Below are 15,139 nucleotides of genomic sequence, written 5' to 3'. Positions count from 1 at the left end.
TAGGGGGTGAGGGGCAGATTTTATGGTAAGATAATAACTTGCTGTCAAAGGTACTGTCAAAGATTTCAACAGGAAGGCTTAGGCAGTTAACGAGAGTCATAGAAACCCCAGCAGAGTCTGTCTCCTGATTCTGGGCCCAAATCTGACATTTCGAGGGCCTCTGAGTGTGCACTCCCACCTTCTCAGATGTTGCAATCCGTTTCAGACTTACATATTCTTCCTCACGAGGCTCTTTCAACAAATCAAGTGGTTTTGGAAATTGCAAACTGCTTTTAACCCTATATCACATCCCCTCAGCCAGCACCGGGGATCTCTGGAAGACTTCGCTCCCAGCAAAGCCACTGCCATGAACTCAAGAGAACCTTCCTGTGCACAGAGGGGTTAACTCCATGGTATTCAGACTTGCCCGAATGTTCTCAGTGTTCTGGGGCTGAGTAATTCTTAGAGGGCTAAATAGAAACGGGAAATGCAGTCTGGGCAATAGGGCATTGAGCTCTCCACAAAAACATAATGCATGGAAAGATGCAATAAATTCAAATTTTCAAGCTTAAAATCAACATTTCTTTTCTGCTGTTGTTGATTTTCAAAAATTAGCCATAGTTTGGATAGGCTAAAGAGAAAACCTTCAGTGCAGTTGAATTAGAGTTTTTCTGTCCAGATTGAGAAGAAAGTTGAAGTGAAATATAAACAAAATGGGGGCAGGTGGGGGGTGTTAAGTGGTTATATGTGTATGCTAATTCACTTAAACTATGGCTTACAAGTGCATGTGTGCTAAGTCGCTTCAGTCATGTCCCACTCTTTGATACCCTATGAACTGTAGCCAGCCAGGCTCCTCTGTCCATGGGGATTCTCCAGGCAAGAATACTGGAGTCGGTTTCCATGCCCTCCTCCAGGGGATCATAAGTAATTCACAAAATAACTTATACTCTAATCAAATTACCTCATTTCCACTCCTCAACCCTGTTGTCACCAATTTATCTTGAGATGCTGCTACTTCCCATCAGTGAACATCTCAGGCTTGGTATTGATAAACTCCAAGGCTCACTGCTCCCCTCACAGTCATTTGAGAACCCACTTATAGTTGCCCTTCAAGTATAAGACTAACTGCCTAACCACTTTTAGAAGAAAAAATATAAGGTTTTTTTCAGGAAGCCCTGAGCAATGTCCTGTCCAAGCTGGACTCATCTAACAGTCTTTCAGTCCTCTCCAGTCCTCTGCCTCTTAAATCTGTGGTTCTCAGCCTAGGATGCAAGTCATGATCCCTTGGGTAGCTTTTAAAAATTTCCAAAGCCCAGGCTACATCCCAGATGAATTATATCAGAGTCTCTGTGGGTGGAACTGAGTTATCAGTATTTTTCAGTCCCCAGGCAATTCTATGTGCAACCAGGGTAGAAAGCACCATCCTGACTGTTGTTTCTGTATCTAGTCTTGCTCTCCTTCAATTCCACTAACATTAGGAATGAGGTTTCAAAAGTAATACATACGGTCATGTTTTCTCCCCATTTCATGGTTAAAAGGGCTCCTTAATGCCTGCAAGAAAATATTCAAATATATTAGCATGACAATCACATATTCCTGCACTCCAGTTCCTTCTCCAGCTGTACTTCCTGCTAATCTCTGCCTCCACACTAGCAACCCAGCCTGCAGAGAACTACCCAAACCCCATGTACACACATCCTAGTCTTGGAACAACTTTCTGGCCAGAAAATTCTCTCTACCCCCTGCCTAATACCATCTCATATCTATCTTTTCCTCATTCACCTGTGGATTCAAGTCTATTGTTTCTCCTTGGGAAGTCCTTCCTGTCCAACAGCCCCAGGTTGGGGTAGCTTTTATCCCCACTAGTGTAGCCCCTAAACCCTAGACATACCTGAAACACAGGCAGAGAAGATGCCCATCAGCACCAGTATCACCCCGGTATCCTGGCATTCCCTCTAGTATAACTGGAAAGACTGTCCACTTATTTGTTTTCTCTCCAGCTAGACTGAGCCACTGGGAACAAAGATCTTGTCTACCATTACCCTTGGAGCCCAGTTCAGCATCTGGCCCATGGTGGAGACACAGAATGAATGACAGGGCTGAGTAATCCAAGCTCTACCTAGGAAACTTCACTTTCAAATTCAGTCTTACATTGTTCCTGGTGGGGAATACTTCTCACATTCTCTGAATCTTCTCAGTGAAATCCAACCCACTTTTCCTATGGTACCTACAAATGGTCAGCATTCTAGAGCTTCCATGAGATGCTACTGAGAGGTACCTGTGAGGAGACAGCAGTTAGATTTCGTGTTAAGGGTCAAAAGGCCTTGAGGGTTATGTTCTCAGAAGGGAACGACCTCTGCTATATGTCAAGAATCAAATAATTTTTGTGGCTTCCAAGACATTGACTAACATCCCAGTTGATTCTCATTGAGAAAAAGACAGGAAACACCACCAGACATAGGTCAGCATGGGAAGAGATTTAGACCACCAAGCTGTACTTTGCAGTTGTGATAGCCTGGGCTTCAGCACCAATGGGATGAGGGTAAAGAGAAAGACCTTGATATCATTGCTTCTAGAAATCCTTCTGGCCACAGCCACGCTGTCTGCCCCAGGAGCTGAGGAGCAAGGGTTAGTCAAGAAGACAGAATGTCCCACGGTGACCTCCTGAAAGCATAAATCTAAGCTAGTGGAGATGGCTATGTATGGCAGGAAGAAACGGAGAGGCAGAGAAGGGGAAAAAGAAGGAACAAGGAAAAGGACAAGGGAAGGAGAGAGATTTTAAAGGTAAGATGAAGAAAGGACAGGAGAGGGTTGAGGAGGTAGCCAGCAGGTATAGAATCTCCTGCCTGTGTGCTGTGCTAAGTCGCTTCAGTCATGTTCGACTCTGTGCGACCCTATGAAGTGTAACCCACCAGGCACGTCTGTCCATGGGATTCTCCAGGCAAGAATACTGGAGTGAGTAGTCATGCCGTCCTCCAGGGGATCTTCCTGACGTCTTTTAGGTCTTTTACATGAACCCACGTCTTTTCCGTCTCCCACATTGGCAGAGGGGCTCTTTACTACTAGCACCACCAACCCTCTACAAAGTGAAGAGTCTATTTTCATTTCACAGATGAGGACAATGCAACAGAAAGCAGTTAACTGAGTCAACGTTAGGCCTCTACTAAATAACAGAAATAAAAAGAGGAAAGAAAAGGAGTAAGACTCTGAACAGCATATATGTGTAAGAAAAGGAACATGTGGGAAGCAGGAAGAGGAAGAAAAACAGGGAGAAACGGCTAAGAATGTAATTTAGAAGCAAAGAAGGCCTTGTTTATGTGTCCCAGACATGCAGCATGAAGCCCACGTTGCCTGGGACCACACCAGTCTCGCCCTGCTCTGAGTATATGGACCTTACTTGGGCCCAGGCCCAGGAGCTCACCTGCTGCCTGACCGGGTTGTATTCTGACTCTGGAATTACGGAAACAACTTCAGGGAAAAAGTCTGCTTCAAGCGTTTCTGGCTAAGCCTTTGGTAGACTGTGGAGAGTGTGGAAGAAGACAGAACATGTACCAGACCTAAGAATCTGTGTTTCTGCTTGTGCCTGGGACCCCAGCCTGGTTGGGCTAACATCTCCAGGCCCACTGACTGCAACAAGAGGCCTTTCCAGCCCCACATTCACACCCCAGATACATCCTGCTTGGAAATTGCATCCTGGTTCTCTGGAAATCACAGGCCAGTTGAAATGAGCTTTGTTCTTATTATTGCTTTGCATTTTTTAGGGGAATGTTTGTCAATTTTAAATGTTAATCGGAGTTTCTAAGTTGGAGGAACCCTCTTTCTTTCCTTCTTTTCTTATGTGTTGACACATAAGAGTCACAGCTTCGGAGTCTCACCAGCTGGGTGGGAATCATAAATCCAGGATGGAGGTGAGCAGCCCCCAAATTGCTTGCATTCCTTTTTTCAGTTATCAGCCATCGTTTTTCAACAGGTTCATAAAACATGCCAGCCTGAACCCACAGAGCTCCAAAACTATAGCTATTTGCTATGGGAATGTTACTAAAACAACAAAAACAAGTTGTAACCAAGTACCCAGTTGTATCAGGCATTATGAGGCTAATAATATCACCATAACATAATAACACATTTTATAGAGCACTCAACATTTCACAGATGGTTTTCACACATATTATTTCATTTCATTGACATTAGCAATCCTAAGTGGTAGGTGGGGCAAATATTTTGCCCTCTGCCTGGATAAACAACATGAGGTTCAGACAGGTTAAGACATTAGTGCAAGTTCATATGCTTCCTAAGAGGATGTGAAATTGAAACTTCTCATCCTGATTTTGGCGCCCTCTCCACTGTATCATAGATTTTGATATGTTTATCTCTCTTCTAAGAAAAAAATCTCACTATAATTCACACTGGTGGTATTATTTCTGATCTGGAGAATCTTAAAAGAAAGTTTCATGTTTGTTTGCTTTTGTTTTGTTTTTTAAGAAGAACTGGAATGGGCTATTATCTTACTTAAAAGCCATCTCTTCTTCAAGGTAAATACCACCATTTCCTTCAAGCCGGAAGATACGAAGAGATGAAGAAACAGAGGTATGGAGAAAAAGCCCGAAGACATTCCCTTCCTGGGAGGGCTCAGCACAGAGTGCTTCTGACTTTCTGGGGAGCAAGCCCATCCAGGGGTATCTGAACTAAAGGTCTGGATTTTTTTTTAAGTACTTAAGCACATTATCTGAGGCATGATTGCTGAAAGGAAAATATCATCATGCACTAAGTATGCTTCCAAATTACTAAAATGAACTGACCTTTTTAAACAACACTAAGGTTACTTATTAGCCCTGGTCCTTTCAAACTGTAGAGGAAGATGAGTCGAGTTTTTTTAAAAAAACTTTTTTTGTTGTTCTTACTCTCATCATTGAATATTTGGTGACCACATGTGCTTGGCTTATTTTTTTAAATTGTGTTTATAATTCTTGAAAAAGCCCATCTCCCAGGAATGCATTGCCTGCTGCAGCATGCGGTTTCCATGCACGCACATTTTGTTCGTGCATAAGGTATTTTCACTGTAATCATTTCAGTTGAGGTCCTGCTTAAGTATAGCATTTCTTTGTTGTAAAGAACTAGCTGACTTTCCTCCTCAAAACTAGAAAAGGGTAAATAGGCAAGGGACCAAAATACATGTGCTCATGAATTACGATTAGCACACAACTTCCAGGGTATGGCACCATTTTGTTGATTCCTTGTGGGCAAGAACTGTGCTTTATCCATATCAAGGAGGTTCCCTGCATCCAAACCTGCCTGTCACTTACTCAGTTTGATCTTGGTTATGCTATTGGACCTCTCTGTACCCCAGTTTGCTCATCTGCAATACCACCTTTGAAGAGGTATTGTGAAGGTTGAGAAAAATAATGAATATTAAAAATCTGGCACAAAGTACTCAAGAAATATTAGCTCCCTGCCACATTATTCACCTTAGTATCCCCACAAGAAAAGCACTTATTTGTTTGCTAATGCTTTAAGTATGCCAAATTCTTGCTTTAATTCTTTTTTTTCTCTAATAATCAAAGAAGATATAAAAATAAGGCCAGAGGATGCCAGATACAATAAAAGAATGTAGGAGGGTGAACTGGAGGAGTAGCACAGAGTGCAAGCCTGCCCAACTTCAAGCTCATCTTAAAGTTCTAGATGCAAGGAGTGGATCATAAAACATTAAGTGAATGACGTCAGCTGACTTCAAGACTCACAGCTCTTCACAGCCTGACAGTACTCTCTTTCAGACAGATTCATTATATAATTAGCACCAAATATTCAAGATAGAGTGTTTCAAATTGTTTTTGTCACAGCTTGTTTAAAGTAGTGAAAAATTAAGAACAATATAAATGTGTAATAATAGGCCATGACTAAATTGTAATGACTCATACAACAGAATACCATGTGGCCAATGTAAGACAGATCTGTATTTACTGATGTGGAAAACTGTTTACAATGGTAAGTGAAAAATGCAGGTTACATATACCCATCCATATGTATAAAATGGACAATTTTTTCTGGTATATTTGTGGGCAAATTTGAACAAAATTTCTGGCAGATTATACAGCAAATCATTTTCCTCTGGGTGATGGATTGGGGTACATTAACTTATTATCTTCCTTTTGCATTTCTTAGTATTTTCTACTTTGTCACTACTATCCATTGCTTCTGTGAAAAAAAAAAAAAAACAGGAAGGATGAAACACAAAATTGTTTTCAAGTAATTAAATATTTGTCTATAGCTTCTCATTCCTGATAGTCACTGCTTTGAGATAAGGCAGTTTAAAGTGGGTGATCTGAAAGCCCTGATTTTGGTCAGCAACATTTCAGTCTCTGTCTTAAATATACACTGAAAAATATATGTATTAGATATTATAAGAGGGAAAATAAAGAGTTCCTGCCAAACATAAAATGTAATCAAAAGTTTGAGTTTTGAATTGTACTTACTTGCAGTGAATCTGCTTTTTGTGACATGACTGATGGAGGAAGTGCCAAGGTCATAGTGTGCTATTTGCCAAGATATAGTAACTAGTGAAGCAATGAAAGCAACAAATCTTAAGAAGCGTTTACATACAAAACATAAAGAAGCTTAAAATCAAGCAAATATCTTTAAATATAGCAGCTAAAAATGTAACCATAAACACTGAAGAAATAAAAACTGTCTCTAAAATTACAGTTAGCTCAGGCAAAGTAATGGGTAAGGTCTATCTAACTTTCAAAGGACAGATAATTCTTATATATGATAAACGTTCTCAGATCATAGAAGATGGAAAGCTTCTCAGCTCAATACAAAAAGCTAGGACAAATATTATATTAAATGTGTGAGGACATTTAGGGAAACGTATAAAGACTTGAGAGGGTACACTTCAACTCGAGGTCAATCTCACTCAGGTACATAGAAGAAAAAAATCTTAAAGAATAAGAAAATTTAATCCATTATTGTATGAAAACAAAATGAAATAGAATTTTCTCAGAAATGCAAGGATAGTTCAACATCAGGAAATCCATTATATATACACAAAATTGATAGATTACAGTAAAATTTTTTAAATTACCTAAGTAAAGAGATAAAATATTTAATTTAGAAAAATATTTTTCCAAGTATCAAGAGAAAAAGATACATAATTAAAATGGCATTATAATGCAAGATTGTACAATTAGATCAGTGAAATAGAATAGAGAGTTCTGCTGATGGATCCAGGTCTATTTCCATGTATCAGTGTAAATTAATATTAACAATGCTATATTCCAAAATGATAAAAAAAAAACTAAATCATTAAAGAAAATCATGCTGAAATAATTTTGTATTTATTGGCCATTTATTTAGGGGGAAATTAATGAATACTTCTAATTCCTATTATTATTGTTTAGTCGCTAAGTTGTGTCTGACTTTTTGCAACCCCATGGACTGTAGCCCACCAAACACCTCTGTCCATGGGATTTTCCAGGCAAGAATACTGGAGTGGGTTGCAATTTCTTTTTCCAAATTTCTATTGTACCCCCAAATAAATTCCAGATCGTCAAAAAAGCTTAATACAAAAATAAAAGCATTAGAAAAGCACATGAGAGAACATTTTCTAGATATTTTAAAGAACAAAAATAATGAATAATTAAAACTTGTAATGGCAAGTAATATCTTTAATAAATTAAAATATTGTAGCAGATTGGAAAAATATCTGTAGCATATATAAAGGACAAGGGATGAAGAGCCAGAAAATATAGATGATACAAATCCGTGAGACAAATAAACCACTAGAAAATGGATGAAGGCTATAAGGAGACAATTCACAGAAGAAATGTAAGGATATATTCAAGGCATATATAAAAATATACCCCACCTCATTACTAACCAATGGGTTATTTTCCCACCAATCAGTTCAGTCGCTCAGTCATATCCGACTCTTTGCAACCCCATGAACGGTAGCATGCCAGGCCTCCGGGTCCATCACCAACTCCCAGAGTCTACCCAAACTCATGTCCATTGAGCCGGTGATACCATCCAACCATCTCATCCTCTGTCGTCCCCTTCTCCTCCTGCCCTCAATCTTTCCCAGCATCAGGGTCTTTTCAAATGAGTCAGCTCTTCGCATCAGGTGGCCAAAGTATTGGAGTTTCAGCTTCAACATCAGTCCTTCCAATGAACACCCAGGACTGATCTCCTTTAGGATGGACTGGTTGGATCTCCTTGCAGTCCAAAGGACTCTCAAGAGTCTCCTCCAACACCACAGTTCAAAAGCATCAATTCTTCTGTGCTCTGCTTTCTTTAGAGTCCACCTCTCACATCCATATATGACTACTGGAAAAACCATAGCCTTGACTAGACGGACCTTTGTTGACAAAGTAATGTTTCTGCTTTTCAATATGCTTGTCTAGGTTGGTCATAACCTTCCTTCACTCCGTGGTCCATGGGATTTTCCAGGCAAGAATACTGGAGTGGGCTGCATTTCCTTCTCCAGGAGATCTTCCCAACCCAGGGATTGAACCCGGGTCTCCTGCTTTGCAGATAGACGCTTTACTGTCTGAGCCACTAGGGAAGCCCTCCAAGGAGTAAGCGTTTTTTAATTTCAAGGCTGCAATCACCATCTGCAGTGATTTTGGAACCCCCAAAAGCCAAAATTTAAGTATTGATAATATTCAGTGCTGATGAGGGTGTGGTGGCAGGAGTGGGGAAGCATTTCATGTTTTGTTGATGGGAGTGCAATCTGTAAAACCTAAACTCTGCCTTTGAAAGGTAATTTGGCAATATTTACCAAATTACCTGTAATAATACTTGCTTGAGCAGTTGCATTCTTAGAAATCTCTCCTACACAAATGCTCCCACTTAATTATGCAGAACCTAAAGCAATTTAACTGTCAATTAATTGAAGTTTTTATATTGTCTTTAATAATGTTAATGGCATTTTTATTCTACAGAATATACAATTGAAAAGAATAAAGTAAGCTTTTATTTTCTGCTCTTTAATGATCTGCAAGACATGTGGCTTTTTTAAAAAAAAAAAAAAAAGCAAATTGTGGAGCACAAAGAGCAATATAATATGGGGGGGGGAGCCCCAAATGCTTGAGGAGGAAAATGAAAAAATATTTACTCTAAACTCTTTTCGAAGATGGAGATATTGGAGGCAAAAAAGTAAAGGCACCTTTAGCCACCATCTTGACTTGTCATATCTCACTGTCAAAATTAAGATACTGAAACAGTCATTGATGAACAAAAATCATTATCTGTTCTTGCCTCTAGTTAACCGTTATTTGCTCAAATCACATTTGTAGACTTGATTTGAGTTTACTTACAAAAAACTTCAATTACAATAACACTTTTTGTCCATACAATGCTTTATGGTTTATATAGTACTTTCTAATTCATTATCATTTTTGGTCTGGAAAGCAAATATTATTACCCCCACTTTCCAGGTGGGCCAAAATCAAATGAATTGTCTAAAATTACAGAGCTAGGAGAGTATTAAATCTGTGCTTTCCTATTCTATTTCCATTGCTTATGGTATGACATCAGAGCCAAGGTCACTGAATGAAAATATTGCTGTTAATAGACTTTTAGATACTAAAAAGTGACTCAATCGGAGACCAGCTGAAGGAACTTAGTTATTGAAGAACACAAATTCTCCATTGAGCATTTCTACATGTAACATTGTCCCAAAGCATGAAGACAGCAGTAGCGTCCACTCCAGTTTTACATAATAGCCTAAGAACTTATGTGATTTCCCTGAACACATGGCTAATTAACAGCAGAGTCAGGTCTAGAACCTCCTTCCTCTGAGCCTAATCCACTGATCTCTTCACCACTGCACTTTCATCTTTGTATCATATTCCTCCCACACAGTTCATCTTGGTATTGAAGATGCAAAATAAATGATCAGAGTGGAATATGTACAAATTAAGGTTTCCTGGTCCTTCTTGCTAACTACATTCATACTGCTTTGAAAATATGAGAGACTGTGATAAACCTTAGCCCCATGTTATAGGTACAGAGTCAATTAAAAAGACCCTAGTACTAAAAAAATCTAGAAGAAAATTGATTCCAGCAGATTTCTTTTCAGATGAAGGAATGAATGGAAGTCTAACGAGGTAAAGTGACTTTTTCCATGTGAGTTCAGCAAGTGTCATAGACAGCTGCAAATGCCGTTCTCTTCTCATTTCCCTGCCCTGTCTCACAGATTAGAAGATTTTACCTAGCATAGGAAATCCCAGAGAGAACAAAGAGATGAGAAGATATTCTCTTGAAAATTAGAAACAAAAGGAAATTCAAGTTTGAAAATCTATATTAAGAAAAATTTAAAAATCAATTATTAATTTTTTTATTTTATAAATTAACCCTTATTTTGAGGGCTTATGTAGAACCAATGACATGAAATTGGTGTTTTTATATGTAGTCTCACAATTTTATTTTTAGAATTGAGTCCATTCATTTAGGGTTTGAATCTGTCATCTACCTTCTTTATTTTTTTTTCTTACCTATTGTATTCTTTTTCATTCCTTCTTGCCTTCATTTGGATTAATTAAATATTTTATTATTCCATTTCCCTCTTTCTTAACTTTCTGGTTAAATATTCTTTTATCCTTTTAAAAATGATTTTCTGACAGATTTCATATATGCCCTAGATGTATGGCAATCTGGAATTAGTAATCTTATTCCATTGTAAGCAATGGGTCTTTAGATACTTTAATCATATTTAGCCATTCATCTCTGTATATTCAAGTATTTTTATTCTTCTCATATTTTAAATCCCAAAGATATTTTTATTTATTTTAAATGTTACATATTTTAAAAAATTCTACTCAACTATTTATTCTTTCTGTTGCTCTCCTTTATTTTCTGTATTCCACTTTCTATATGTCTTCTCTCTTAAAGTATTAATTTCAGTATGGGACTACCAGCAAGAGGGTTTGAAAGTTTCTGTCCATTTGTTTTTACTTTCCCTTCTCTCCTAAAGGAAATTTTTGCTAGATGTAGAATTCTAGGAAGAGTCCTTCAGCTTTTTAAAGATTTATTACATTTTGGCTTCCATCTTTGTTGTTGAAATGTCACACTTATTGTTGTTGCTTCTAGGCAGATAATTTATCTTTTTATTGGTTGACATCAAGATTTTTCCCTTTGGTTTTCATCAATTTTTCTAGATTGTATCTAATGCATTTTTCTTTGCATTGATCCTGCTTAAGGCATAAAATGCTTCTTGAATCTAAGGTTTGCTATCTTTCCATCAGTTTGGAAAAATTCTCAGACATTATCTCTTCAGATGTCTTATATATGTCCATATCAGTCATTATTTTTCTTCCTAGTGCTTAAGTTTTTATGCATTTTAATAAAGAGGAGCTGTGTCCAACCTCTTGTTAATATCTTCTGACTTTTCATTTGTTTCTGAGGTTTCGCTTCTGGAACTTCCACTTGATTTCCTTTATAAATTTCACTGTTTAAATGATCCACACTGTCTTCTATTTTTCTGAATATATCAGTCATAGTTATTTTAAAATCTGTCTGCTTGCTCAAATATTAGGCTCATTTGTGGGCCCATTTTTATTGGCTGTTTTTACTCTTAGCTTCATTCGGTTTTGTTTCATGGCATATCTGTTTATTTTTGCTCAAATGTCAAACATTAAGTATTAAAAGTTGTAGAGAATCTGGATGCATCTGTAACTTCTGTCAAGCAGGTAGAATAGGGCACATCACCTTTGTCTGATCAAAAGAGTTAATTCAAGACTGGATTTCAGTGTTTCAGTCTTGGCTTATTTCCAATTTGACCTTTCTGTTAAAGGAACAGTATCCTGACTGAAAACTCAGGGTATTCAACAGTGACCTCTCTCCCTTGGCAGAACCTGAAGTCAAATTTTGTCTCTACATCACCTTGAGACTAGTAAAAACTCCATTTGCTTCCTTGGTACTTCTGTTTTCTGAATGGCTTGAAACCTTAATTGCTGGCTACCTTCATAACTTTTAATTTCCAATTTTTGTCTTCCAGATTCTGAGAGAAGACTGAATACTCTTATCAACATCTCTGACTCTTAAGAGATGTTCTGTATTTAGCTTCTTTGGCTCTCAACTCATTATTTTATGTCACCGAGGAAAATTTGCCTAAAATACCAACCCTATTTCAATCTCTTTTCCTTGCCTACTTCAGTTATATTTAAGAAGGAAGTAGACAAAGCCTGAGGCTGGTACATGCTCAGTTGTGTCTGACTGTTTGCAACTCTATGGACTGCAGCCTGTCATGCTCCTGTGTCCATGGGATTTTCAAGGCAAGAACATTTCCTCTTCCAGGGGATCTTCCCCACTGAGGGACTGAACCTACTTCTCCTGCATCCCCTCCATTGGCAGGTGGATTATTTACCACTTGAGCCATCAGGGGAGTCCTGTACAGGATCATGGACCTTTAAATACTGGCTGTTTTGGTAGGATTTTTTATTTTTATGTTTAAAAAGTATGTATTTTAAATTTCACATAACTTCTCCAGTTGTTCTCACTTGAAAGTTAGAACATGTATGAGATATTTAATTATTGGAAATAGAACTCTTATAGAAGATGTGAGGGAAATAATATATTCATTTTTGCATAAGCCTCAATTAAAAATTTGGTTAATTTTTTGATTAAAAAATACAGTCACTACGGAAGACAGTATGGAGATTCCTTAAAAACATAGGGATAAAATCCCATATGACCCAGCAATCCCACTGGTATGCATATACCCTAAGGAAACCAAAATTGAAAAAGATACATGTACCCCCACATTCATTGCAGCACTATTAACAGTAGCTAGAATGTGGAAGCAACCTAGATGTCCATCTACAGATGAATGGTTAAAGAAGCTGTGGTTCATATATACAGTGGAATATTACTCAGCCTTAAAAAGGAATGCATTTGAGTTAGTTCTAATGATGTGGATGAACCTAGAGCCTATTATACAGAGTGAAGTAAGTTAGAAAGAGAAAAACAAATATTGTATACCAACACATATAAATGGAATCTAGAAAGATGGTACTGATGAAATTATTTGCAGGGCAGCAATGGAGACACAGACATAGAGAACAGACTTATGAACAAGGGGTGGGGGAGAAGCAGGAGGAAGGACAGGGTGGGATACATGCAAAGAGAAACACAGAAACTTGTATTCCCATATGTAAAACAAATAGCCGATGGGAATGTTCTATATGACTCAGAGAACTGAACTGGGGCTCTGTAACAACCTAGAGGGGTGGAATGGGGAGGAAGATGGGAGGGAGATTCAAGAGGAAGGGAACATATGTATCAGTTCAGTTCAGTTCAGTTCAGTCGCTCAGTCATGTCCGACTCTTTGCGACCCCATGAATCGCAGCACGCCTGGCCTCCCTGTCCATCACCAACTTCCAGAATTCACCCAAACGCATGTCCATCGAGTCGGTGATGCCATCCAGCCATCTCATCCTCTGTTGTCCCCTTCTCCTTCTGCCCCCAATCCCTCCCAGCATCAGAGTCTTTTCCAATGAGTCTACCCTTCGCATGAGGTGGCCAGAGTACCGGAGTTTCAGCTTTGCCATCAGTCCTTCCAAACAACACCCAGGACTGATCTCCTTTAGGATGGACTGGTTGGATCTCCTTGCAGTCTAAGGGACTCACAAGAGTCTTCTCCAACACCACAGTTCAAAAGCATCAATTCTTCGGCGCTCAGCTTTCTTCACAGTCCAACACTCACATCCGTACATGACCGCTGGAAAAACCATAGCCTTGACTAGATGGACTTTTGTTGCAAAGTAATGTCTCTGCTTTTGAATATGCTATCTAGGTTGGTTATAACTTTCCTTCCAAGGAGTAAGTGTCTTTTAATTTCATGGCTGCAATCACCATCTGCAGTGATTTTGGAGCCCCAAAAAATAAAGTCTGACACTGTTTCCACTGTTTCCCCATCTATTTCCCATGAAGTGATGGGACCAGATGCCATGATCTTCGTTTTCTGAATGTTGAGCTTTAAGGCAACTTTTTCACTCTCCTCTTTCACTTTCATCAAGAGGCTTTTTATTCTTCTTCACTTTCTGCCATATGGGTGGTATCATCTGCATATCTGAGGTGATTGATATTTCTCCTGGCAATCTTGATTCCAGCTTGTGCTTCTTCCAGCCCAGCGTTTCTCATGATGTACTCTGCATAGAAGTTAAACAAGCAGGGTGACAATATACAGCCTTGACGTACTCCTTTTCCTATTTGGAACCAGTCTGTTGTTCCATGTCGAGTTCTAACTGTGGCTTCCTGACCTGCATATAGGTTTCTCAAGAGGCAGGTCAGGTGGTCTGGTATTCCCATCTCTTTCAGAATTTTCCACAGTTTATTGTGATCCACATAGTCAAAGGCTTTGGCACAGGCAATAAAACAGATATTTTTGTGGAACTCTCTTGCTTTTTCTATGATCCAGCAGATGTTGGCAAATTGATCTCTGGTTCCTCTGCCTTTTCTAAAACCAGCTTGAACTTATGGAAGTTCACAGTTCATGTATTGCTGAAGCCTGGCTTGGAGAATTTGAGCATTACTTTACTAGCATAAGAGATGAGTGCAATTGTGCAGTAGTTTGAGCATTCTTTGGCATTGCCTTTCTTTGGGATTGGAATAAAAACTGACCTTTTCCAGTCCTGTGGCCACTGCTGAGTTTTCCAATTTTGCTGGCATAGTGAGTGCAGCACTTTCACAGCATCATCTTTTAGGGTTTGAAATAGCTCAACTGGAATTCCATCACCTCCACTAGCTTTGTTCGTAGTCATGCTTTCTAAGGCCCACTTGACTTTTCATTCCAGGATGTCTGGCTCTAGGTCAGTGATCACACCATCGTCATTATCTTGGTCATGAAGATCTTTTTTGTACAGTTCTTCTGTGTATTCTTGCCATCTCTTCTTAATATCTTCTGCTTCTGTTAGGCCCCTACCATTTCTGTCCTTTATCAAGCCCATCTTTGCATGAAATGTTCCCTTGGTATCTCTAATTTTCTTGAAGAGATCCCTAGTCTTTCCCATTCTGTTGTTTTCCTCTATTTCTTTGCATTGATCACTGAGGAAGGCTTTCTTATCTCTCCTTGCTATTCTTTGGAATTCTGCATTCAGATGCTTATATCTTTCCTTTTCTCCTTTGCTTTTTGCTTCTCTTCTTTCACAGCTATTTGTAAAGCCTC

Source organism: Bubalus bubalis, chromosome 3 (assembly GCF_019923935.1).
Source record: "Bubalus bubalis isolate 160015118507 breed Murrah chromosome 3, NDDB_SH_1, whole genome shotgun sequence".
Lineage (NCBI taxonomy): Eukaryota > Metazoa > Chordata > Mammalia > Artiodactyla > Bovidae > Bubalus > Bubalus bubalis.
Note: the sequence above shows the minus strand (reverse complement) of the source record.